This window comes from Scyliorhinus canicula, chromosome 11 (genome assembly GCF_902713615.1).
Source record: "Scyliorhinus canicula chromosome 11, sScyCan1.1, whole genome shotgun sequence".
NCBI lineage: Eukaryota > Metazoa > Chordata > Chondrichthyes > Carcharhiniformes > Scyliorhinidae > Scyliorhinus > Scyliorhinus canicula.
The window spans coordinates 18,801,318-18,824,369 of record NC_052156.1 but is presented as its reverse complement, the minus strand read 5'-3'; the positions used below and the strand labels follow the sequence as shown (position 1 = coordinate 18,824,369).

The window sequence follows — 23,052 nt, the reverse complement described above, 5'->3', positions numbered from 1 at the left end:
CCGAGTTCCCGCCAGCGTGGTTCACATCTGGTACCACCCAGCGGCTGCGGTCCTGTTTTGGGGGGGGGGGGGGGGGGGGAGGAATCTGACTCCGGGGGGGGGGGCCCTCAGAGGTGGCCACGCCGCCGATCGGGGGCCACCGATCGGCAGGCCATTGCGATCTGGGGGAAACCTACCTTGCTCTGCACGGGCCCGCTGTGTGGGCCCTCCATGTCGGCGGCGCCCGCACCTCAGTGGGCCGCCATGGGCATGCGCGGACTCGTTTGCGGCTGCCATGCGCATGCGCGGTCTGGACAGCAGGGCCCCGCCGACAGCCAGAGCTGCGGGACGCAAGCCGGGGCCCTGCTGGCCCCTTGGAGGGAAAAGTCCGGAGTGATTCTTGCCCGTTTTCCGGCGGGCGTGGTGAATTAGTTTCCAAAAGGGAGAATCCCGCCCATGAAAGTTAGGTGAATTGGCCATGTTAAATTGCCCAAAAAGGTTAGGTGGGGTTACGGGGTTGTGGAGATAGGGTGGAGGTGTGGGCTTAGGTAGCGTGCTCTTTCCAAGGGCTGGTGCAGACTCAATTGGCCAAATGGCCTCCTTCTGCACTATAAATTCTATGATTCTATCTATTCCATTATACAATGCAGGCAACTATTTACTGATCAGTCATTGCCTTTGTGTGAACAATTAAGTTTCTTTAATTAAGCTGCTGTGAATTTATTTAAATTGAATCCGCTTCTTTCTGAAAGGTTGTGGACTGGCCAGGATTGTTGAAGTAACTTGTCATGAGCATGTTTTCGCAGGCTCTCTTTCGCAGGAAAATTAGGTTTTGCAATGGCGCAGTTGACAGAGCGTTGCATTTACAACGGGAAAGAAAGGAGTTGCACCAGTGACAAGATAAACTGCCATTCTGAATTAGCATAGTAAGACAGAAAGACAGTTCAAGAGAGAGAGGTGTGCAAAGATAAGAACAGGAGGAGGTAATGGCTGAAAGACCGACATAGACACATTGCAGAACCAAGGGAGGAAGGCAGACTCAGACAAAAAGAGATACACGCACACATACTGAGTTCAGAAGGAGATAGCAAAAGAGAAAGGAAAGCACATACCTGTTGTGAAAAGGCAAATGAAGCAAAATGGCTGGAACAAGATGGAGACAAGGAAAGAGAGATACACACAGGTGAATAAACAGATAGAAAATCAAGAACAAAAACCCATGGCAACACAAGGTTAGAAACGGCTGAAGGGTTTAAGAGAGATACATGTACATCTAATGATCAAAGTGAGGAAGTAGAGGGAGAGGTATTAGTTCAAAGAGACAAAGGCGGGGGCGAGGAGGAAGGCGCTGGCTCCCCCTATTTTTCAACCCTCTCGGTTGGTTGCAACAAAGGTTTGTTTAAAATTCTTTCCCTCTGGATAGCTTTTCACAATCCAAATGTATTTACATTCATAAAGAGCCAATTTAACCAGACTTTCTTGAGTCAGACAAAGAGTAAGTTTATTAGTTATTAAAAGCTGAGGAAAAATAATACACGGTTTGATGATTCCGGGCCTCATTCCCACAACCCAAAGATGCGCAGAGAAAGTGGATTGGCCACAATAAATTGCCCCTTAATTGGAAAAAAATGAATTGGGTATTCTAAATGAATTGGGGCAGCACAGTAGCACAGTGGTTAGCACTGTGGCTTCACAGCTCCAGGGTCCCAGGTTCGATTCCCGGCTTGAGTCACTGTCTATGCGGAGTCTGCACGTTCTCCCCGTGTCTGCGTGGGTTTCCTCCGGGTGCTCCGGTTTCCTCCCACTAGTCCCGAAAGACGTCCTGTTAGGTAATTTGGACATTCTGAACTCTCCCTCTGTGTACCCGAACAGGTGTCAGAATGTGGCGCCTAGGAGCTTTTCACAGTAACTTAATTGCAATGTAAGCCTACTTGTGACAATAAAGATTATTATTATTATTCAATTCGTTAAATTTTTTTTAAAGGTTTGACGATTCCGCTTTGGAGCTGTTCTTGTTGGATTTACGGTATGTTGGAGACACTTGTCCCCAGGCGAAGCGATGACCTGGTCGTCTTTGTGGGGCTAACTGAAGAGTCTGACCTGCTTTTTGCTGTCTTCTCTGCTAATAAACTTGCTTTCAGCAAGAGAGAGAAAGGGAGAGAGAGAGAGAGAGAGAGGTCCTTTTTTTGCTCCTTTGTTCTTCCGCTCTGCCTCGTTCCAAAATACTGGACTTCAGCCAGCTTTAACCCAATTTCCCTATTTAGCCGGGAGGGGGCTGGGGGGGTGAAATAGGCATATCTTGCATTCACAGTCCTTTTTACTTTCATCCAGAACTTCTTTTGACACATTCTGAGGTATAAATCAATGGGAGATTTTCTTTTGTATTTGTGATGAGATGTAGGAAACAGTCCATTGTCTCCACAAACACAGGCGATTAAAGCCCAACCTTTTGCATTTTCCATTCCTTCCTTTCACGAGGTCTCTGTTTGACGTGGGCGGTGACGTCTCTTCAAATTCCATGTTCACAGGACAGGTCTGCCAGTGTGATCCACTCAAGAATTTTCACGAAAGTGATCACTTTACAGCATCAGCCATCTTTTGATCAGTGACTTCACTTGTATTTCTTTAAAACACAGGTCTTCCTTAAAAAGTTCAACATGCCCAGAGGCAGTCGGTGAAGCTGTCGCCACTTTCACAACCAAAGTAAATAGAAAGACAGAGAAAAGTAAAAATTATTGGACGTGAACTGCTGAACAAGGACGAGGGACAAAATAAATTCTCGTTGGATATTTTGAGGTAAATTTTGTCACAATGCAAGTTTTCTGTAATTTTGAACCAGGATTTGCCACTTGTTGTTACGTATGAAAGATGAGGGCAGCATGTTGGCGCAGTGGTTAGCATTGCTGCCTCACGGCGCCTAAGTCCTAGGTTCGATCCTGATTCTGGGTCACTGCCCATGTGGAGTTTGCACATTCTCCCCGTGTTTGCGTGGGTTTCACCCCAACAACCCAAAGATGTGCAGGATAGATGGATTGGCCACGTTAAATTGCCCCTTAATTGGAAAAAATTAATTGGGTACTCTAAATTTATAAAACAAAACACAAAAAATATATACGAAAGATGGATTATTTACCCACAAAAGTCCAATTAGATTTGAAAATGTCTGCGTGGGTCTCATCCCCACAACCCAAAGATGTGTGTGCGTGGGTTTCCTCCGGGTGCTCCGGTTTTCTCCCACAGTCCAAAGATGTGCGGGTTAGGTGGATTGGCCATGCTAAATTGCCCGTAGTGTCCTAAAACGTAAGGTTAAGGGGGGGTTGTTGGGTTATGGGTATAGGGTGGATACGTGGGTTTGAGCAGGGTGATCATTGCTCGGCACAACATCGAGGGCCGAAGGGCCTGTTCTGTGCTGTACTGTTCTATGTTCTACGTTCTATGTGCAGGGTAGATGAATTGGCAACACTAAATTTCCCCTTTAATTGGAAAAAGAATTAGGCACTCTAAATGTATCAAAAAAATAGTTTTAAAAGTCTTTAATTTACATAGAGTACATGTAAATAGTCCCATGTTGTAGCTTCACCAAATTGGCACCTCATATTTAGGTATGCATGGTGGGCCAGGGCAGCATGGTGGCACAGTGGTTAGCACTGCTGCCTCACAGAGCCAGGGTCCCAGGTTCAATTCTGGCCTCGGGTGACTGTGTGTGGCGTTTGCACTTTCTCCCCGTGTCTGCGTGGGTTTCCTCTGGGTGCTCCGGTTTCCTCCCACAGTCCAAAGATGTGCAGGTTAGGTGGATTAGTCACACTAAGGTGCCCCATAGTATCCAAAAGTTAGGTGGGGGTTGTTGGGTTACGGGGATAGGGAGGAGATGTGAGCTTAGGTAGGGGGCTCTTTCAGGGACCACTGTAGACTCAATGGGCCGAATGGCCTCCTTCTGCACTGTCAATTCTATGAGACGTATATTAAAAATGTCACCCAGGTTATCAAGTGTCTGATTTGATGGCAGGGCGGATGATTCAGAGACCGTCCTGCCAGTGATACGTCGTGGTGCCGCGCTACTTGGTGAAAAAAGCCGCCATTGCCGTCGACGGGCTGAATGCCACTATTTCTGGCCAGCATTGGTCTTTTCTGACATCAGAGAAAATCTTGCCCTGTGGCTATGTTAAACTCTTTTAAAAAATATATATTTTATTACAAACATGTATCAAAATAGGTTACAGCAAATAAACATCCTGGGAGATATACTTCCCTGATTATGTTAAACTCTTGCTTGACTGGTCTGTAGGACAACTCTGCCAAATTTTGTACAAGTCTCCAGATGTTAGTGAGGAGGACATTGTCGGGTCAACCGTGTCTTTGCTGTTTCTGGTACTCGGTTTGATCTGTCAGTTCTATTATTCTTCAATAGTCAGCATGGCTTTATCAAGGAGAGAGCATGGGTGCAATTCCCCCCAAAATAGTCATTTGGACATGTTTGGTGGGGTGTTTCCCGCCAGATTTTTGGGTGAGTTGCAGACCTGGTTTCTCCCACTTGTTTGTGGTTTGGGGAGTTTCTCAATTTGACAAGGTGCGACATGGGAGACTGATCAAGATAGTCTTCTTGGACAGTCCCTCACGCGTCCCACCTCCGGGGAGGCGGTGGCTGAGAAGTCTGAACTCAGGCGAGGAGCACGGTTGAGAAGGGGGAAACTTCATGGCCTCCCTTTCCACCGCAAACCAGCTATCCACCCAACTGAGCTGAACCCCTTCCCTCAAGCTCCAAGCCCTTGGGGCCAGAAGTAGCAACCTGTTCCAGGAATGGCTAGCCCTGGCAACAGAGGAAAGGCTGCCTTGGTGCACCACACGGGAACAGAATTGGAATGAGGCCTTTCCACATGAATATCAGTGGGCTATTTGACTGCGGAAGCCGTCACTAATACATTTTTCCGTTCTCTCTCTCTCCCTTCCATCTCTGCACCTTCCCCGTCCACCCACACGAAATCCAAACGGGAAACCCTGCTGGGTAGTTTTTTCTCTCTCGGATCCAGTGGTTGGGTTGCACTGGAGGAGCAGGGCGGCAGGCAACCCCCCCCCCCCCCCTTTGTCGGTGTGCTTGGCTGGGCAGAGAACCGCCGCGGCGCCAGAGCGGTTTAATAATTTACCCCCCACCCCAAATGTGTGCGCGGCTGAGAGAGTTGGAAGTTACCGGGAACATTTCCACACTTCCAAACTGTGACTGAAACACTTGTTGTGCACTCGGCTCGGAGCCAAACAAACACCGTCTGCAACACGGCTGTCTGCCCCCCGCCGCCCACCATCGCTCTTTGAAGTGTCCGGTCGCCCACTTTGAGAATATTTTGCCTGGATTGAAGGTCAGTCTTTTTTTCCCTTTCTTACAATTCTTCCACCTGTCACGGGAGCGGAGTTCAAAAGTTAAATGGCGAATGTTGATTTGCATAATCTAACCTCTTGTGGGGAAAGCGCCCGAAAGAAGCAGCTGCAGAATGCTCAATCCCAGAGCAACACGGCTTCAATCCGGGCTGTGAGGGGGGTGAGGAGGGGGTCGGGAGGGGGGTGAGGAGGGGGTCGGGAGGGGGGGGTGAGGAGGGGGGTCGGGAGGGGGGGTGAGGAGGGGGGTGAGGTGGGGGGTGAGGGGGGGGTGAGGTGGGGAGGGGGGTGAGGGGGGGTGAGGAGGGGGGGGGGAGGGGGGTGAGGAGGGGGGTGGGGGAGGGGGGTGGGGAGGGGGGTGGGGAGGGGGGTGAGGAGGGGGGTGAGGAGGGGGGTGAGGTGGGGAGGGGGGTGAGGAGGGGGTGGGGGAGGGGGGTGGGGAGGGGGGTGAGGAGGGGGTGAGGGGGGGGGGGGAGGGGTGGGGAGGGGGGTGAGGAGGGGGGTGGGGAGGGGGGTGAGGAGGGGGGGTGGGGAGGGGGTGAGGAGGGGGTCGGGAGGGGGGTGAGGAGGGGGTGAGGAGGGGGGTGGGGAGGGGGGGTGGGGAGGGGGGGGAGGGGGGGGGGGGGGGGGGGGGGGGTGGGGAGGGGGGGAGGGGGGGGGGAGGGGGGGGTGGGGAGTGGGGAGGGGGTCGGGGGGGGTGGGGAGGGGAGGGGGGTCGGGAGAGGGGGACGGAGGGGGGTAAGGAAGGTGACGAGAGGAGGGGGACGAGAAAGGGGACGAGAAAGGGGACGAGAAGGGGGACGAGGGGGAGGTGAGGAGGGGCGACGAGAGGGGCGAGGAGGGGCGAGAGGGGGGGGCGAGGAGGGGGGCGAGGAGGGGGGGGACGGAGGGGGAGGGGAGGGGGCCGAGGAGGGGAGGGGGCCGAGGGGGCCGAGGAGGGGAGGGGGCCGAGGGGACCGAGGAGAGGAGGGGAGGGGCCGAGGAGGGGAGGGGGCCGGGGGGGGAGGCCGAGGGGGGAGGTGGGGGGGAGGGGGCGAGGAGGGGGGGCGCGAGGGGGGGAGGTGGGGGAGGGGGCCGAGGAGGGGAGGGGGGAGGGGGCCGAGGAGGGGAGGGGGCCGAGGGGGGGAGGTGGGGGAGGGGGCGAGGAGGGGAGGGGGCCGGAGGAGGGGAGGGGTGGAGGAGGGGAGGTGGAGGAGGGGGAGGTGGAGGAGGGGGGGAGGGGGGGCGGCGGGGGGAGGGGGTGGAGGGGGAGGAGGGGGGAGGGAGGGGGGAGGAGGAGGGGGGGCGGGGGTGGAGGGGGAGGAGGGGGTGGAGGGGGCGGCGGGTGGAGGGGGAGGAGGGGGTGGAGGGGCGGGCGGGTGGCGGGGGCGGCGGGGGCTGCGGGTGGAGGGGGCTGCGGGTGGAGGGGGAGGAGATGGAGCGGGCTGCGGGTGGAGGGGAGGAGGGGGCTGCGGGTGGAGGGGAGGAGGGGGCTGCGGGTGGAGGAGGAGGGGGCTACGGGTGGAGGGGAGGAGGGGGCTGAGGTGGAGGGGAGGGGGGCTGAGGGTGGAGGGGAGGAGGGGGCTGAGGGGTGGAGGGAGGAGGGGGCTGAGGGTGGGGGGGGAGGAGGGGGCTGAGGGTGGAGGGGGAGGAGGGGGGAGGGTGGAGGGGGAGAAGGGGGCTGAGGGTGGAGGGGGAGAAGGGGGCTGAGGGTGGAGGGGGAGAAGGAAGCTGAGGGTGGAGGGGGAGAGGGGGCGGAGGTGCAGGGGGCTGAGGGTGCAGGGGGCTGAGGGTGCAGGGGCTGAGGGTGCAGGGGCTGGGGAGGAGGGGGCCTGTGGGTGGAGGGGGAGGAGGGGGCTGCGGGGGAGGGGGAGGAGGGGGTGAGGGTGGAGGGGGAGAAGGCGGCTGAGGTGCAGGGGGCTGAGGGTGCAGGGGGCTGGGGAGGAGGGGGCTGCGGGTGGAGGGGGAGGAGGGGGCGGCGGGAGGAGGGGGGGGAGGGGCTGAGGGTAGAGGGGGCTCTGGGAGGAGGAGGCTGAGGGGGGAGGAGGAGGCTGAGGGGGGAGGGGGAGGGGAGGAGGGGGAGGGGGCGGGGGAGGAGGGGGCTGAGGGGGGAGGGGGAGGAGGGGGCTGAGGGGGGGAGGAGGGGGTGGAGGGGAAGAGGGGGTGGAGGGGGAGAAGGGGGCTGAGGGTTGCAGGGGGCTGCGGGAGGAGGGGGCTGCGGGAGGAGGGGGCCTGCGGGAGGAGGGGGCTGAGGTTGGAGGGGGAGGAGGGGGCTGAGGTGGAGGGGGAGGAGGGGGCTGAGGGTGGAGGGGGAGGAGGGGGCTGAGGGTGGAGGGGAGGAGGGGCTGAGGGTTGGAGGGGAGGAGGGGGCTGAGGGTGGAGGGGGAGGAGGGGGCTGAGGGTGGAGGGGGAGGAGGGGGCTGAGGGTGGAGGGGGAGGAGGGGGCCTGAGGGTGGAGGGGGAGGAGGGGCTGAGGGTGGAGGGGGAGGAGGGGGCTGTGGGTGGAGGGGGAGGAGGGGGCTGAGGGAGGAGGGGGCTGAGGGTGGAGGGGGAGGAGGAGGCTGAGGGTGGAGGGGGAGGAGGGGGCTGAGGGTGGAGGGGGAGGATGGAGCTGAGGGTGGAGGGGAGGAGGGGGTGGAGGGGGGTAGGGGGCTGAGGGAGGAGGGAGCTGCGGGTGGAGGGGGTGAGGGGGCTGCGGGTGGAGGGGAGGAGGGGGCGAGGGGAGGAGGGGGCTGCGGGACGATGAGGGGGCTGTGGGAGGATGAGGAGGAGGAGGGGGCTGCGAGAGGAGGAGGGGGCTGCGGGAGGGGGATGCGGGGGGAGGAGGGGTATGCGGGAGGAGGAGTGGGCTGTGGGTGGAGGGGGCTGCAGGTGGAGGGGGAGGAGGAGGAGGCTGCGGGTGGAGGGGGAGGAGGAGGCTGCGGGTGGAGGGGGCTGCAGGTGGAGGGGGAGAAGGGCTGCGGGTGGAGGGGGGAGGAGGGGGCTGTGGGCTCGCGGGGGAGGAGGGGGCTGTGGGCTGCGGGGAGGAGGGGGCTGTGGGTGGAGGGGGAGGAGGGGGCTGCGGGGTGGAGGGGAGGAGGGGGCTGCAGGTGGAGGGGGAGGAGGGGGCATGCGGTGTGGAGGGGGAGGAGGGGGCCTGCGGGGGAGGGGGAGGAGGGGGCCTGCGGGGGAGGGGGAGGAGGGGGCTCGAGGGGAAGAGGGGGAGGGGGAGTAGGGGGCTGAGGGGGGAGTGGGTGGAGGGGGTGAGGGTGGAGGAGGAGGGGGCTGAGGGTGGAGGGGGCTGAGGGTGGAGGGGGCTGAGGGTGGAGGGGATGGGGAGGCGGGGGCTGAGGTTTGAGGGAGCTGTGGGTGGAGGGGGAGGAGGGGGCTGCGGGTGGAGGGGAGGAGGGGGCTGCGGGGTGGAGGGGGAGAAGGGGGCTGTGGTGAAGGGGGCTGTGGGTGGAGGGGAGGAGGGGGCCTGCGGGTGGAGGGGAGGAGGTGGCTGCGGGTGGAGGGGAGGAGTGGGCTGCGGGACGATGAGGGTGCTGCGGGAGGAGGAGGAGGGGGCTGCGAGAGGAGGAGGGGCTGCGAGAGGAAGAGGGGCTGCGGGGTGGAGGGGGAGGAGGGAGATGCGGGGGGAGGAGGGGGCTGCGGTGGAGGGGGGAGGAGGAGGCTGCGGGTGGAGGGGAAGGAGTGGGCTGCGGGTGGAGGGGGCTGCAGGTAGAGGGGGAGAAGTGGGCTGCGGGGGGAGGAGGGGGGCTGCGGGTGGAGGGGGGAGGAGAGGCTGCGGGTGGAGTGGGGGGAGGAGGGGGCTGTGGGTGGAGGGGGAGGAGGGGGCTGGGGTGGAGTGGGGGGAGGAGGGGGCTGCGGGTGGAGGGGGAGGAGGGGGCTGCGGGTGGAGGTGGAGGAGGGGGCTGCGGGTGGAGGGGGAGGAGGAGGGGGCTGCGGGTGGAGGGGGGAGGAGGAGGGGGCTGCGGGTGGAGGGGGAGGAGGAGGGGGCTGGGGGAGGAGGGGGCTCAGGGGCGGGGTGGTGGGAGGGGGCTCAGGGTTGGGTGGAGGAGGGGGCTGGTGGGGGGAGGAGGGTGTGGTGGAGGGAGGAGGGGGCTGGAGGAGGGAGGAGGAGGCTGAGGGTGGAGGGGTGGAGGAGTGGAGGAGGAGGACGAGGTGGAGGGGGAGAGGAGGAGGAGGGGAGGAGGAGGGGGACGAGGTGGAGGGGAGAGGAGGGGGACGAGGTGGAGGGGAGAGGAGGGGGACGAGGTGGAGGGGAGAGGAGGGGGACGAGGTGGAGGGGGACGAGGTGGAGGGGGGCGAGGTGGAGGGGGACGAGGTGGAGGGGGACGAGGTGGAGGGGGAGAGGAGGAGGACGAGGTGGAGGGGGATTGGATGGGGACGAGGGGGGAGAGGAGGGGGACGCGGCGGAGGGGGAGAGGAGGGGGACGCGGCGGAGGGGGAGAGGAGGGGGGACGCGGCGGAGGGGGAGAGGAGGGGGACGAGGCGGAGGGGAGAGGAGGGGGACGCGGTGGGAGGGGGACGCGGTGGAGGGGGACGCGGGTGGAGGGGGAGCGGAGGGGGACGCGGCGGAGGGGGAGAGGAGGGGGACGCGGTGGAGGGGGACGCCGGTGGAGGGGGACGCGGTGGAGGGGGAGAGGAGGGGGACGCGGTGGAGGCGGGAGAGGAGGGGGACGCGGTGGAGGGGGAGAGGAGGGGGGAGAGGAGGGGGACGCGGGTGGAGGGGGAGAGAAGGGAAGGAAGCGGGTGGAGGGGGAGAGGAGGGGGACGCGGGTGGAGGGGGAGAGGAGGGTGACGCGGGGGTGGTGGGGGAGAGGAGGGGGACGCGGTGGAGGGGGACCGGGTGGAGGGGGACGACGGTGGAGGGGGACGAGGTGGAGGGGGACGAGGTGGAGGGGGACGAGGTGGAGGGGGACGAGGTGGAGGGGGAGAGGAGGGGGACGAGGTGGAGGGGAGAGGAGGGGGACGAGGTGGAGGGGGAGAGGAGGGGGACGAGGTGGAGGGGGAGAGGAGGGGGACGAGGTGGAGGGGGGACGAGGTGGAGGGGGCCGAGGTGGAGGGGGACGAGGTGGAGGGGACGAGGTGGAGGGGGACGAGGGGGGAGAGGAGGGGGACGAGGGGAGAGGACGGGGTCGGGATGGAGGATGGGGCTGAGGGTGGAGGGGGCTGGGGGTGGGGGGAGGAGGGGGCTGGGGTGGGGGGGAGGAGGGGGCTGGGGGTGGGGGGGGAGGAGGGGGCTGGGGGTGGGGGGGAGGAGGGGGCTGGGGGTGGGGGGGAGGAGGGGGCTGGGGGTGGGGGGGAGGAGGGGACTGGGGGTGGGGGGGGAGGAGGGGGCTGGGGGTGGGGGGGGAGGGGGCTGGGGGTGGGGGGGGAGGGGGCTGGGGGTGGGGGGGGAGGGGGCTGGGGGTGGGGGGGGGAGGGGGCTGGGGGTGGGGGGGGAGGCTGGGGGTGGGGGGGGAAGGAGGGGGTGGCGGGGGCTGAGGGTGGAGTGGGAGGAGGGGGCTGCGGGTGGAGGGTGAGCAGGGGGCTGAGGTTGGAGGGGAGGAGGGGTTGAGGATGGAGGGGGCTGAGGGTGGGGGAGGAGGGGGCTGAGGTGGAGGAGGGGCTGAGGGTGGAGGGGGAGGAGGGGGCTGAGGGTGGAGGGGGCTGAGGGTGGAGGGGAGGAGGAGGGGGCTGAGGGTGGTGGAGGAGGGGGCTGAGGGTGGGGGAGGAGGGGGCTGAGGGTGGAGGAGGGGGCTGAGGGCGGAGGGTGGAGGGGGCTGAGGGTGGAGGGGGGAGGAGGGGGCTGCGGGCTGCGTGGGGAGGAGGGGGCTGAGGGTGGGGGAGGAGGGGCTGAGGGTGGAGGGGGCTGAGGGTGGAGGGGAGGAGGAGGGGGTTGAGGGTGGGGGAGGAAGGGGTTGAGGGTGGGGGAGGAGGGGGCTGAGGGTGGAGGAGGGGGCTGAGGGTGGCGGAGGGGGCAGGAGGGGCGGAGGGCGGAGGGGGGAGGGGGAGGAGGGGGCTGCGGGCTGCGTGGGGAGGAGGGGGCTGCGGGGGGTGGAGCGGGCTGCGGGTGGAGGGGGGGGGAGGAGAGGGCTGCGGGTGGATTGGCAGGAGGGGCTGAGGGCGGAGGGGGCTGAGGGTGGAGGGGGGAGGAGGGGGCTGCGGGCTGCGTGGGGAGGAGGGGGCTGCGGGGGGTGGAGAGGGCTGCGGGTGGAGGGGGGGGAGGAGAGGGCTGCGGGTGGATTGGGGGGAGGAGGGGGCTGCGGGTGGAGGGGGAGGAGGGGGCTGCGGGTGGAGGAGGAGGCTGAGGGGGGAGGAGGAGGGGGCTGAGGGTGGAGGGGGGAGGAGGAGGGGGCTGAGCGTGGAGGGGGAGGAGGAGGGGGCTGAGGGTGGAGGGGAGGGGGCTGAAGGTGGAGGGTGAGTAGGAGGGGGCTGAAGTTGGGGGGGAGGAGGAGGCTTGTTTGGGGTGGAGGAGGAGGAGGGGGCTGTGGGAGGGGTGGGAGGGGAAGAGGGGGGTGGAGGGGAAGAGGGGGTGGAGGGGAAGAGGGGGCTGGGGAGGAGGGGGCTGAGGGTGCAGGGGGAGGAAGGGGCTGACTCTTTCACATGCGGGAAGTGTGTCCAGCTGCAGCTCTGGTTAGACCGCATGACGGCTCTGGAGCTGCGGATGGACTCACTTTGGAGCATCCGCGATGTTGAGGAGATCGTGGATAGCATGTTTAGCGAATTGGTCACACCGCAGGTTAGGATTGATGAAGGAGAAAGGGAATGGGTGACCAAAAGGCAGAGAAAAAGCAGGAAGGCAGTGCAGGTGTCCCGTGCGGTCATCTCCCTCCAAAACAGGTAAATCGTTTTGGATATAGTTGGGGGAGATGGCTCACCAGGGGAAGGCAGCAGTAGCCAGGTTCATGGCACCATGGCTGGCTCTGCTGTCCAGAAGGGCGGGAAAAAGAATGGAAGGGCTATAGGCATAGGGGATTCAATTAAGGGGAGTAGATAGACGGTTCTGTGGTCGAAAACGAGACTGCCGATTGGGATGTTGCCTCCCAGGTGCACGGGTCAGGAACGTCTCAGATAGGCTACAGAACATTCTGAAAAAGGAGGGTGAACAGCCAGGTGTCGTGGTGCATATAGGCACCAATGATATAGGTAAAAAACGGGATGAGGTCCTACAAGCAGAATTTAGGGCGTTAGAAGCCAAGTTTAAAAAGTCGGACCTCAGAGGTAGTAATCTCAGGATTGCTACCAGTGCCACGTGGTAGTCAGGGCAGAAATGAAAGAATAGGCAGGATGAATGCATGGTTTGAGAGATGGTGCAGGAGGGAGGGGTTCAGAGTTTTGGGACATTGGGACTGGTTCTGGGGGAGGTGGGACTACTACAAATTGGACGGTCTACACCCAGCTGAACTGGAACCAATGTCCTTGGGGGTGCTTTTGCTAACACTGTTGGGGAGGGTTTAAACTAATGTGGCAGGGGGATGGGAACCAAATTAGGAGGTTAGTGGACAGTAAGGAGGTAGTAACTAAAGCCTGTAAGGAACTAGATCATGAAGTCAGCGTGACTAAGGGGAAGAGTAGGCAGGGAGCAGATGATGAACGCAAAGGGACTGACTGGTGGTCTGAGGTGCATTTGTTTTAATGCAAGAAGTGTAGTAGGGAAGGCAGATGAACTTAGGGTTTGGATTAGTACCTGGGAGTATGATGTTATTGCTATTACTGAAACTTGGTTGAGGAAAGGGCATGATTGGCAACTAAATATCCCAGGATATTGATGCTTCAGGTGGGATAGAGAGGGAGGTAAAAGGGGTGGAGGAGTTGCATTACTGGTCAGAGAGGATATCACAGCTTTGCTGAAGGAGGGCATTATGGAGGACTCGAGCAGTGAGGCGATATGGGCAGAGCTCAGAAATAGGAAGGGTGCGGTAACAATGTTGGGGCTGTACTACAGACCTCCCAACAGTGGGCGTGAGATAGAGGTACAAATATGTAAACAGATTATGAAAGATGTAGGAGCAACAGGGTGGTGGTGATAGGAGATTTTAATTTTCCCAACATTGACTGGGATACACTTAGTGTCAAAGGTCTAGATGGAGCAGAATTTGTAAGGATCATCCAGGAGGGTTTTCTGGAGCAGTATGTAAATAGTCCAACTCGGGAAGGGGCCATACTGGACCTGGTGTTGAGGAATGAGCCCGGCCAGGTGGTTGAAGTTTCAGTAGGGGATTACTTTGGGAATAGTGATCACAATTCCGTAAGTTTCAAAATACTCATGGACAAAGACGAGAGTGGTCCTAAAGGAAGAGTGCTAAATTGGGGAAAGGCCAACTATACAAAAATTCGGCAGGAGCTGGGGAATGTGGATTGGGAGCAAGCTGTTTGAAGGTAAATCCACATTTGATATGTGGGAGGCTTTTAAAGAGAGGTTGATTAGAGTGCAGAACAGACATGTCCCTGTGAATATGAGGGATAGAAATGGCAAGATTAGGGAACCATGGATGACAGGTGAAATTGTGAGACTAGCTAAGAGGAAAAAGGAAGCATACATAAGGTCTAGGCGATTGAAGACAGACGAAGCTTTGGAAGAATATCGGTAATGTCGGACCAATCTGAAGCGAGGAATCAAGAGGGCGAAAATGGGTCATGAAATATCTTTAGCAAACAGGGTTAAGGAAAATCCCAAAGCCTTTTATTCATATATAAGGAGCAAGAGGGTAACTAGAGAAAGGGTTGGCCCACTCAAGGACAAAGGAGGAAAGTTATGTGTGGAGTCAGAGAAAATGGGTGAGATTCTTAATGAGTACTTTGCATCGGTATTCACCGAGGAGAGGGACATGACCCATGTTGAGGTTAGGGATAGATGTTTGATTACTCTAGGTCAAGTCGGCATAAGGACGGAGGATGTGTTGGGTATTCTAAAAGGCATTAAAGTGGACAAGTCCCCAGGTCCGGATGGGATCTATCCCAGGTTACTGAGGGAAGTGAGAGAGGAAATAGCTGGGGCCTTAACAGATATCTTTGCAGCATCCTTGAACACAGATGAGGTACTGGAGAATTGTTAATGTTGTCCCCTTGTTTAAGAAGAGTAGCAGGAATGATCCAGGTAATTATAGACCGGTGAGCCTGACGTCAGTGGTAGGGAGGCTGCTGGAGAAGATACTGAGCGATAGGATCTATTCCCATTTGGAAGAAAATGTGCTTATCAGCAGAATATAGATAGATTGGAGAGTTGGGTGGAGAAATGGCAGATGGAGTTCAATCCGGGCAAATGTGAGGTGATGCATTTTGGAAGATCCAATTCAAGAGCGAACTATAGGGTAAATGAAAAAGCCCTGGGGAAAATTGCTGTACAGAAAGATCTGGGTGTTCAGGTCCATTGTACCCTGAAGGTGGCTGCACAGGTTGATAGAATGGTCAAGAAGACATACGGCATGCTTTCCTTCATCGGAAGGGGTATTGAGTACAAGAGGTAGCAGGTCATGTTACAGTTATATAGGACTTTGGTTCGGCCACATTTGGAGTGCTGCACACAGTTCTGGTCGCCACATTACCAAAAGGATGTGAATGCTTTGGAGAGGGTACAAAGGAGGTTCACCAGGGTATTGCCTGGTATGGTGGGCGCTAGCTATGAAGAGAGGTTGAGTAGATTAGGATTATTTTCATTAGAAAGACGGAAGATTGAGCGGGGACCTCATTGAGGTCTACAAAATCATGAGAGGTATAGACAGGGTGGATAGCAAGAAGCTTTTTCCCAGAGTGGGGGACTCAATTATTTGGGGTCACGAGTTCAAGGTGAGAGGGGAAATGTTTCAGGGAGATATATGTGGAAAGTTCTTTAGGCAGAGGGTGGTGGGTGCCTGGAGCGCATTGCAGGCAAAGGTGGTAGAGGCGGGCACGATAGCATCATTTAAAATGTATCTAGACAGATACATGAATGGGCAGGGAGCAGAGGGATACAGATCCTTAGAAAATAGGCAACAGTTTTAGTTAGAGGATCTGGATCGGCGCAGTCTTAGAGGGCCGAAGGGCCTGTTCCTGTGCTGTAATTTTTCTTTGTTCTGTTTCAGAAACGAATATTCCTACCTGGAAATCTAGGTTTTACTCAAAATGTTAAAATCTTCAGAAGAAAAAGTTTTGGTCAAGTTGCATTCAAAGAATATTATCCTGATGAAATCAGAGGAAGCTCAGAAAATCGGTTCTGGGATATGCTTCCCTTATTCCCCTTGTGTATCGACATGGCTACTGTTGGAGGGAGAGAGACACTGACATTACAGACAGATATTAGCCACACCCACCTGCATTGATGACTAGTAAACCATGCTAGGTGGTAGTGCAGCTCAGCTGAACAAAAGTGCATGATAGAGGGAGGGGGTGGAATAGTGGTGTGGTCACTGGACTAGTAATCAATGGACCCAAGGTAATGCACTGGGGACCTGGGTTCGAATCCCACCACAGCAGATGGTGAAATTTGAATTGCAAGTTTAACGATGACCATGGAACCATTGCTAATGGTTGTAAGATCCCATCTGGCCTCCATGAGGCTCCAGACCCACAGGAATGTGGTTGACTTTAAATGCCAAGCAAGCCACTCTGCTCAATGGCAATAAGGGATGGACAATGTGGACCAGTCAACCAACGATACCCATATCCCATGAACGAATAAAAGGAATAAAATGTATCATGATTGTGGTCCACCTTGAAACTGGGTGGGTTTTTTGGTAAGAAAAATCCTTGTATCTACTGATTCTGTTCTCTTACACTGTTGGTTGTTCAATTATGCAATTTGACACATGATTAAGGTTAACAGCTTATGCTTAACCTCACTTTGTTTTTATAAATTTAGAGTACCCAATTATTTTTTCCAATTAAGGGGCAATTCAGCGTGGCCAATCCACCAACCTGGAGGTGAGACACGGGGAGAATGTGCAGACTCCACACAGACGAGCTTTACCTAACTTTTCATCTCTGTCCTTCCTGAACCCTGAATCCCTTTATTCCCTGTTAATAGCCTGAAACATGAAGAGAAGACGAGAACAATTTCTTTTTTCCTTCATTTTTAGAGTCCATAATGAGATTTTGCAGAAATTGGAATGCACTCCAGATTCTCAAAGTCTTCCTCTTCCACAAGAAGGTAGACTAAGAGTAGTATATTCAATCCATGGAGCTTGAATTGTCACGTAGGTCTGTAGGCTGGGTTCCTACTGAACTATTACAATTCTCTCCTACTTTAACACTATGCTACTTCATTCCCTGTTGAATGATGAATCTGTAATTTCCTTTAAAAGCAAGTTCACAGTCCTGGGTGGTAGTCTATTCCGTGCAGGAATAGCTGTCTAATCCTATGGCTGGAAAGGCTATCAGCGGTAAGAGGAATTGGAGTTAAGGTTGCAATCAGATCAGCTATGGTCTTATTGAATGGCAGCGACAGCTCGAGAGGCTAAGTGGCTTGTAATTGCTATGTGTATGTGTGTGTGTATGGTTATGTGTACAGTTCTGGTCACCACATTCCAGGAAGGACATTATTGCTCTGGAATGAGTGCCAAGGAGATTTACAAGAATGTTGCCAAGGCTTAGAAATTGCAGCTATGAGGAAAGATAGGACAGGCTAGGGTTGTTTTCCTTTGAACAGAGGAGGCCGAGGGGTGACCTAATTGAGGTGTACAAAAGTAGTCTAGATCGCATAGACAGAAAAGACTTGTATACTTTAGCTGAGGGGTCCGTTACCAAAGGGCATTAATTTAAGGATATGTATAGAAGGATTCTCCATGGAGAGAAATATGGATCTCAGTAAGGCATCTGATAAGGTTCCCCATGGTAGGCTCATTCAGAAAGTTAGGGGGCTGTCACGAGGGGGCATAATTTTAAGGTGTTGGAGGAAGGTATAGGGAAGATGTCAGAGGTAGGTTCTTTACACAGAGAGTGGTGGGTGCGTGGAATGCACTGCCAGCAGAGGTGGTGGAGTCAGAGTCATTCGGGACATTTAAGCGACTGTTATACAGGCACATGGACAGCAGTAAATTGAAGGGGTGTAGGTTAGGTTGATCTTAGTTTAGGATACTGTGCTGTACTGTTCTATATTCTAAGAGGAGATTTGATTGAGGCATTCAAAATCATCAGGGGGCTGAACAGAATTGATTGGGAAAAACTGTTGGTCGTGGCAAGAATTCGAGGGCAGAGATTAAAAATGATTTGTGGGTGGCACGATGGTGTAGTGATTAGCACTGCTGCCTCACACCATTGAGGACCCAGGTTCGATCCCAGCCCCGGGTCACTGTGCAGTTTGCACATTCTCCCAGTGTCTCATCCCCATAACCCAAAGATGCGCAGGGTAGGTGGATTTGTCACACTAAACTGCCCCTTAATTCGAAAAATAAAAAATAAAGCGATTGCAAAAGAAGCAAATGTGATGTGATAAAAAACATCTTGGCACAGAGCGGTTCAGGTCAGGACTGCACTATCTGGCAGTGTGGTGGAGGCAGGTTGAATCAAAGCAGTCAAGAGGGAATTAGATGATTACTTGAATGGAAAATGTAATGTTCTTGAGCTTGGCCGGTTTGAAGAACATCTAGTTCTTGGACGTGTTAAAGATTTATTATTTGACAATTGCATGGTAAAGATAACTATATGAAGTAGTATCAAAAACTACTAACAATAATAAATTAATCACGAGCTACTACAAATTATGACTATCCACTACGACGACCCTCTATCAATTCCCTTAGGTAGCAGAGTCACGTGGCTGTTCTCTACTGCCACCTGCTGGTTGGATGACACAATATACTATCACTATATACATAATTGGTTATGCATATCATCACATCCCCTTTCCTTTGGAAATGTAAAGTTTGACATACATTGTCTCTATTCGATTTACAATATACATTATATGCATAAATGTGTTCATCATTTACATATTTACAGTTCATCACAAGTTCAATCTTTCCGGTTTCCTTCTGTTTCTCTTTGATCTTCTGAGTATTGGTTGAACCTATGAGTTTGCTTGATTGTCATTTGTTGCTGAAGATGATTCTTGCTGCTTTTCTTGACTTTGTACATCTTCAGCTTGCTCTGGTTTTGTATGCTGAGATTTCTCTTGTTCTGTTTTCCTTGACATGCTTATAATATTACCTTGTGGTTAACAAAGGTTGCTGAACCTTCAGCAAAACTTTCCTGTTACATCTGAACACTTGCCTGTCTTCAGTAATGATGATATATGATTGAGGACCTGAGGACTTTAGTACCTTAGCATACTTCAGCCATCTGTTTCCATCAGGATGTTCCACTCTGACTGCGCCATCTTTGTTTAGTGGTTGTAGCTTTCTTGTTGTTTTGTCATAATACCTCGTCTGCCTCCTTTTTTGAAATGTGAGCTTGCTCACAAGTTTTCGATTTGTTTGTTCCAACAGAATGTAAGGTAAGGTTGTTCGAAGCTGTCTGTTCTCAAATTTTTTACAGGCTGCACAATTTTCGACTATGACTTGAATATCTTGATTGATACCGGGCCAGTGTACTGTCCCCCTGGCTCGTCTTTTACATCTCTCTATTCCTAAGTGCCCTTCTTGAATCTTTTTAAGAATCATTGGTCATAACGATTTTGGAATTACTATTCTATTTTGCCTTAGCAAAAAAACCGCTGGCTGAACTTGGCTCTGCTCTGATATTATAGTAGTTAGAGCAGGATCATTTTGGCCATCCCTCTGTGAGATTTCATTATCTTCTGCAACATTTCGTGTTTAATGGTTTCATTTCTTATTAGTTTTGACTTATCTGAGACTGGATGGGATTCCATCACAGAGTTCACTTGTGCTTGTATGTCCTCATCCAAATGTTGGTCATCTTTCATGTCTGTAGCACGAGATAGTGCATCCGCTACAACAAGATGTTTACCTGGCGGGGAGATTAGATCAAAATCATATCTTTGTAATTTTATTCTCATGCGTTGTATCCTGGGTGACATCTCATTGAGAGTCTTGTTTACTATCGCCAGAAGTGGTCTATGGTCAGTTTCCACTAAAAATGTCGGTAGGCCATATACATAGTCATAGAATTTGGTCAATCCATTTATCAACTGTGGTGAATGTATTGCTGCTACCATTCACCAGTGTATTACATTACATTACATTGTATTATGTTGGTGCCCTTGTGGGCTCCGCCTATGGCTCCGCCCCCTCGGGGGAGGTATATAGATCTGTGGCCTGTAGGTGGCACTCAGTACAGAGCAGTCACAGGCAGGCACAATTCTAGCTGATTAAAACCACTGTTCACTTCAACTCTCCGTCTCGCATGAATTGATGGTCGCATCATCAAACCCAAGCATTCTTTTTCTATTTGAGCATATCACCGCTCTGTGTCAGTCATTGACCTTGAGGCACAGGCAGTTGGAAGCCAATTCTCGTCATTGTCCTGCTACAATAATATTGCTCCCAACCCATCTTGCGACGCGTCTGTCGACATATTTGTCGTCTTCGTCAGATCAAAAAACGTTAACACAGGTACTGTGGTCAATGCTACCTCTAATTCTTACCATTCATGTTCATGTCTGTCCATCCACTAGAAAACAGTGTCCTTCTTTATTGACTCTCTCAGCCACGTTGTTTTCACTGACAGATTCAAAATTAACTTTCCCACAATGTTTATCATGCCAAGCATCCTAAGGGCTCCTTTCTTGTCAGTTGGCTATGGCATGCTTAAAATCGCCTTGGTTTTTTTCTTGGTCAGGTTGTATACCTTTGGCAGAAAGTTTGTCTCCTAAGAACGTGAATTTTTCAACACCACACTGACATTCAGCTTTATTCCGTTTCAATCCATACTTTTTGATGCTCCTGAGCACTTTGACAAGCCTTTCATTGTGCTCTTCTCTTGTTGAGCCCCATTCTGTAATGTTGTCCACGTATACTCTGATGCCTGGAATGCCATTGCCTAGTGGAAAATTTAAGCTGCTGAAATTATACCAAATGGCATTCTGAGAAACAGCATCACCCGAATGGATCATTGAAGGTGCACACCTTTGTGCTCTCCTCATCTAACTTAAATTGCCAAAAACCTTGTGATGCATCTAACTTTCTAAAGCATGTGACATGTGATTTCTTCTCTCTTCGGAATGGGATAGAGCTCTCTTTTAATGTTTAAATGGCGATCCTTCAGATCCATACAGATGCCTACGTCATTATTATGTTTCTTCGCACAAATCATGGAGTTCACCAAATTTGTTGCGTCTTATTACTCCTAGTTTCACCATTTTCTCCAGCTCATCCTTAAGTTTTTCTTTCAGCGGAGTTGGTACATGTCTTGGTGCATGTTTAACTGGTTGTGCATTGTATGCAAAAGGTGAATGGTAACACTCTGAATCCTCGAAAAATTTCAGGGAATTCTTTCAGGATTGTATTCATTGATGTCTGTTGCATATTAATATTACAGTCTGCAATGTAGACGCTTTTCACTAGCTCAAGTGCTTCACATACGCCTACTCCCAATAAAGATTCACGCTCGGCATCAACGATTGAGAAATTTACTGAGTGCGCTTTGTTCTTAACATGCACTTCAGGTTCACAGACTCCTATTGTATTAATTATTTTTCCATTATAGCCTTTTAATAGTGTTGCGGAATTTGAAACGTGTGGCTTAATTTTCATTTTTGTAAATCGGATAAACTGATTAAATTGGTTCTCACTCCTGTGTCAAGTTTGACACTGATTAATGTTCCATTAATCACCAAAGGAACACAGTTTTTTTGCCACGTACATCTGCACCACTACAAATTTGCTTTGACACATGCTTAACTTGTATGCAGTCACCATGCATATCTTCTCTAGAAATCATATCTATGAAAAAAATGTCTGCAAGATTTATTTAATCAATCACACTGACTTTGGTGTTTCCGATTTTTAAAAATTTATTAGAAAAGCATTGTGAGGGCAGCACAATTGCGCAGTGGGTTAGCCCTGTTGCCTCACGGCACCGAGGGTCCCAGGTTCGATCCCGTCTCTGGGTCACTGTCCGTGTGGAGTTTGCACATTCTCCCCGTGTTTGCGTGGGTTTCGCCCCACAACCCGAAAATGTGCAAGCTAGGTGGATTGGCCATGCTAAATTGCCCCTTAATGGGAAAAAATGAATTGGGTACTCTCAAATTTATTTTAAAAAAAGCATTGTTTGGCATAGTGATTTTTGCCTTTGCACCGAGAGAACAGATTTTACCAAATGATGGACATTGCCGTTTGTAGACATTTACTGCCACTTCACTTGCATGAAATGGGGGTTTAATTTAGTTGCTTGAAATGGCCACCGCTACTGGGCCCCAAAATGGCCGCCGCTACTTGGACCACGTTTTGCTTTCGGTGCATCACAACACTAATGGCGTCGGCTGCATCTCTGAGCTTCGCGCCAAATTGTTTCCGGTTCAGAGTGCTAATCTGCTGTGCATTTAGCTCGCTGGCATGGCAGATCTTAATAGCATCATCAAGCTGAAGGCCGTTTTCCCTTAACAGCCTCTCCTGTACTTTGTTGTTACAAGTCGCAAGCATCAACGCTTGTAGGGTCAAAACATTACACGACTGAGCCTTCAATCGCAAATCGGTCAAAAGCTATCAAACAATTCACTGCTTTCTGGGAGCGCATGCAAAAAATACAACACTCTAACGTCTCATTTTTTTGCTGTGCATTACCGATCAAATTGCTTTACAACTTCAGTGAAGTCTTTGCTATCTGCCTCGTTATCGAAAACGAACATATTAAATATTTCTATCGCTTGTGGACCTGCTACAGTGAGCAGCAACACTATCTGCCTCTCTTCAGGCTGTGCCTGCAGATCAAGGGCTGCAACGTAGATTGTGAATTGCTGTTTAAAAATGTGCCAATTCTCATCTACCTTACCAGTGACTCAAAGCTAGTGTGGTGCCTTCAGACCTTCTATCCTGGACTTCGAAGTCTAGCTGTGCATTGAGTACGAGTTTCCAGTAGTTCTTGAGGTTAGTAGAAGATTTTCTTTCTGTTTCCTTCATCTTTATCTGTTTGGTTCTTCAGAGAACCTTGTTTTCTTATTTGATCTTCCATCCTAGTTCCATGTTACGTTCTTGTGCTTGGCTGGTTGGAATAAATGCACTGAAGAACATCTAGTTCTTAGACTAGTTAACAATTTAATATTTAACAATTGTGTGGTAAAGATAACTATAAGAATACTATCAAAAACTACTAACAATAATAAATTAATCATGTATCTACTACAAATTATGACTATCCACTATGAAGACCTTCTATCAACTCTTTGAGGTAGCAGAGTTACGTGATGATTCCCTACTGCCACCTCCTGGTCGGAGGTTTTCTTTATCACTATATGCATGACTGGTTAGGCAAATCATCACAGGCAGGAGAATGGCAATGAGCCATAATGCTCATTTGGAGAGCTGGTGCAAACACAGTGGCCCAAATGGCCTCCTTCTGCACAGTAACAATTCTATAATTAGAGGAGATTAGGGGAAACCTTTGTACCCAACGGTGGTGGGAATCTAGAATTCACTGCCTAAGTTGGTGGTTGCTCAACCCTTTAAAAGGTACCTGGATTTGCATCTGAAGTGCTGTGACGTGGAATGCTACAGACAAGGTGGTGGAAGGTAGGATTAAAATGAGCGGATAGTTTTTTTTTTGGCCTGTGTAGACGTGATGGTCTAAATGGCCCCTTTCCGCACCATAACCTTTCTATGGTTCTGTTCTATGTAGGTAGGGAGTGAGGAGAGGGACCAGGAGAAATGTCTTTCCAGAGAGATTTGTTGA

General features: G+C 53.6%; 1 protein-coding gene across 5 annotated transcripts in view; it reads left to right on the top strand.

Annotated features, from left to right (window-relative positions):
* Positions 1-2,550: 2,550 nt before the first annotated feature.
* LOC119973874 overlaps positions 2,551-23,052 on the top strand; it is a 55,936-nt gene continuing 35,434 nt past the window's right edge. The window contains exons 1-2 of one of the 5 annotated variants that reach the window (XM_038812393.1): positions 2,642-2,775; positions 22,159-22,250. The gene's annotated coding sequence lies outside the window, so the exon portion shown is untranslated. Of the gene's footprint in view, positions 2,776-5,077; positions 5,331-15,613; positions 16,005-22,158; positions 22,251-23,052 lie in introns of those variants that run through there. The other 4 variants (XM_038812394.1, XM_038812395.1, XM_038812392.1 and 1 more) reach the window with 4 other exon arrangements.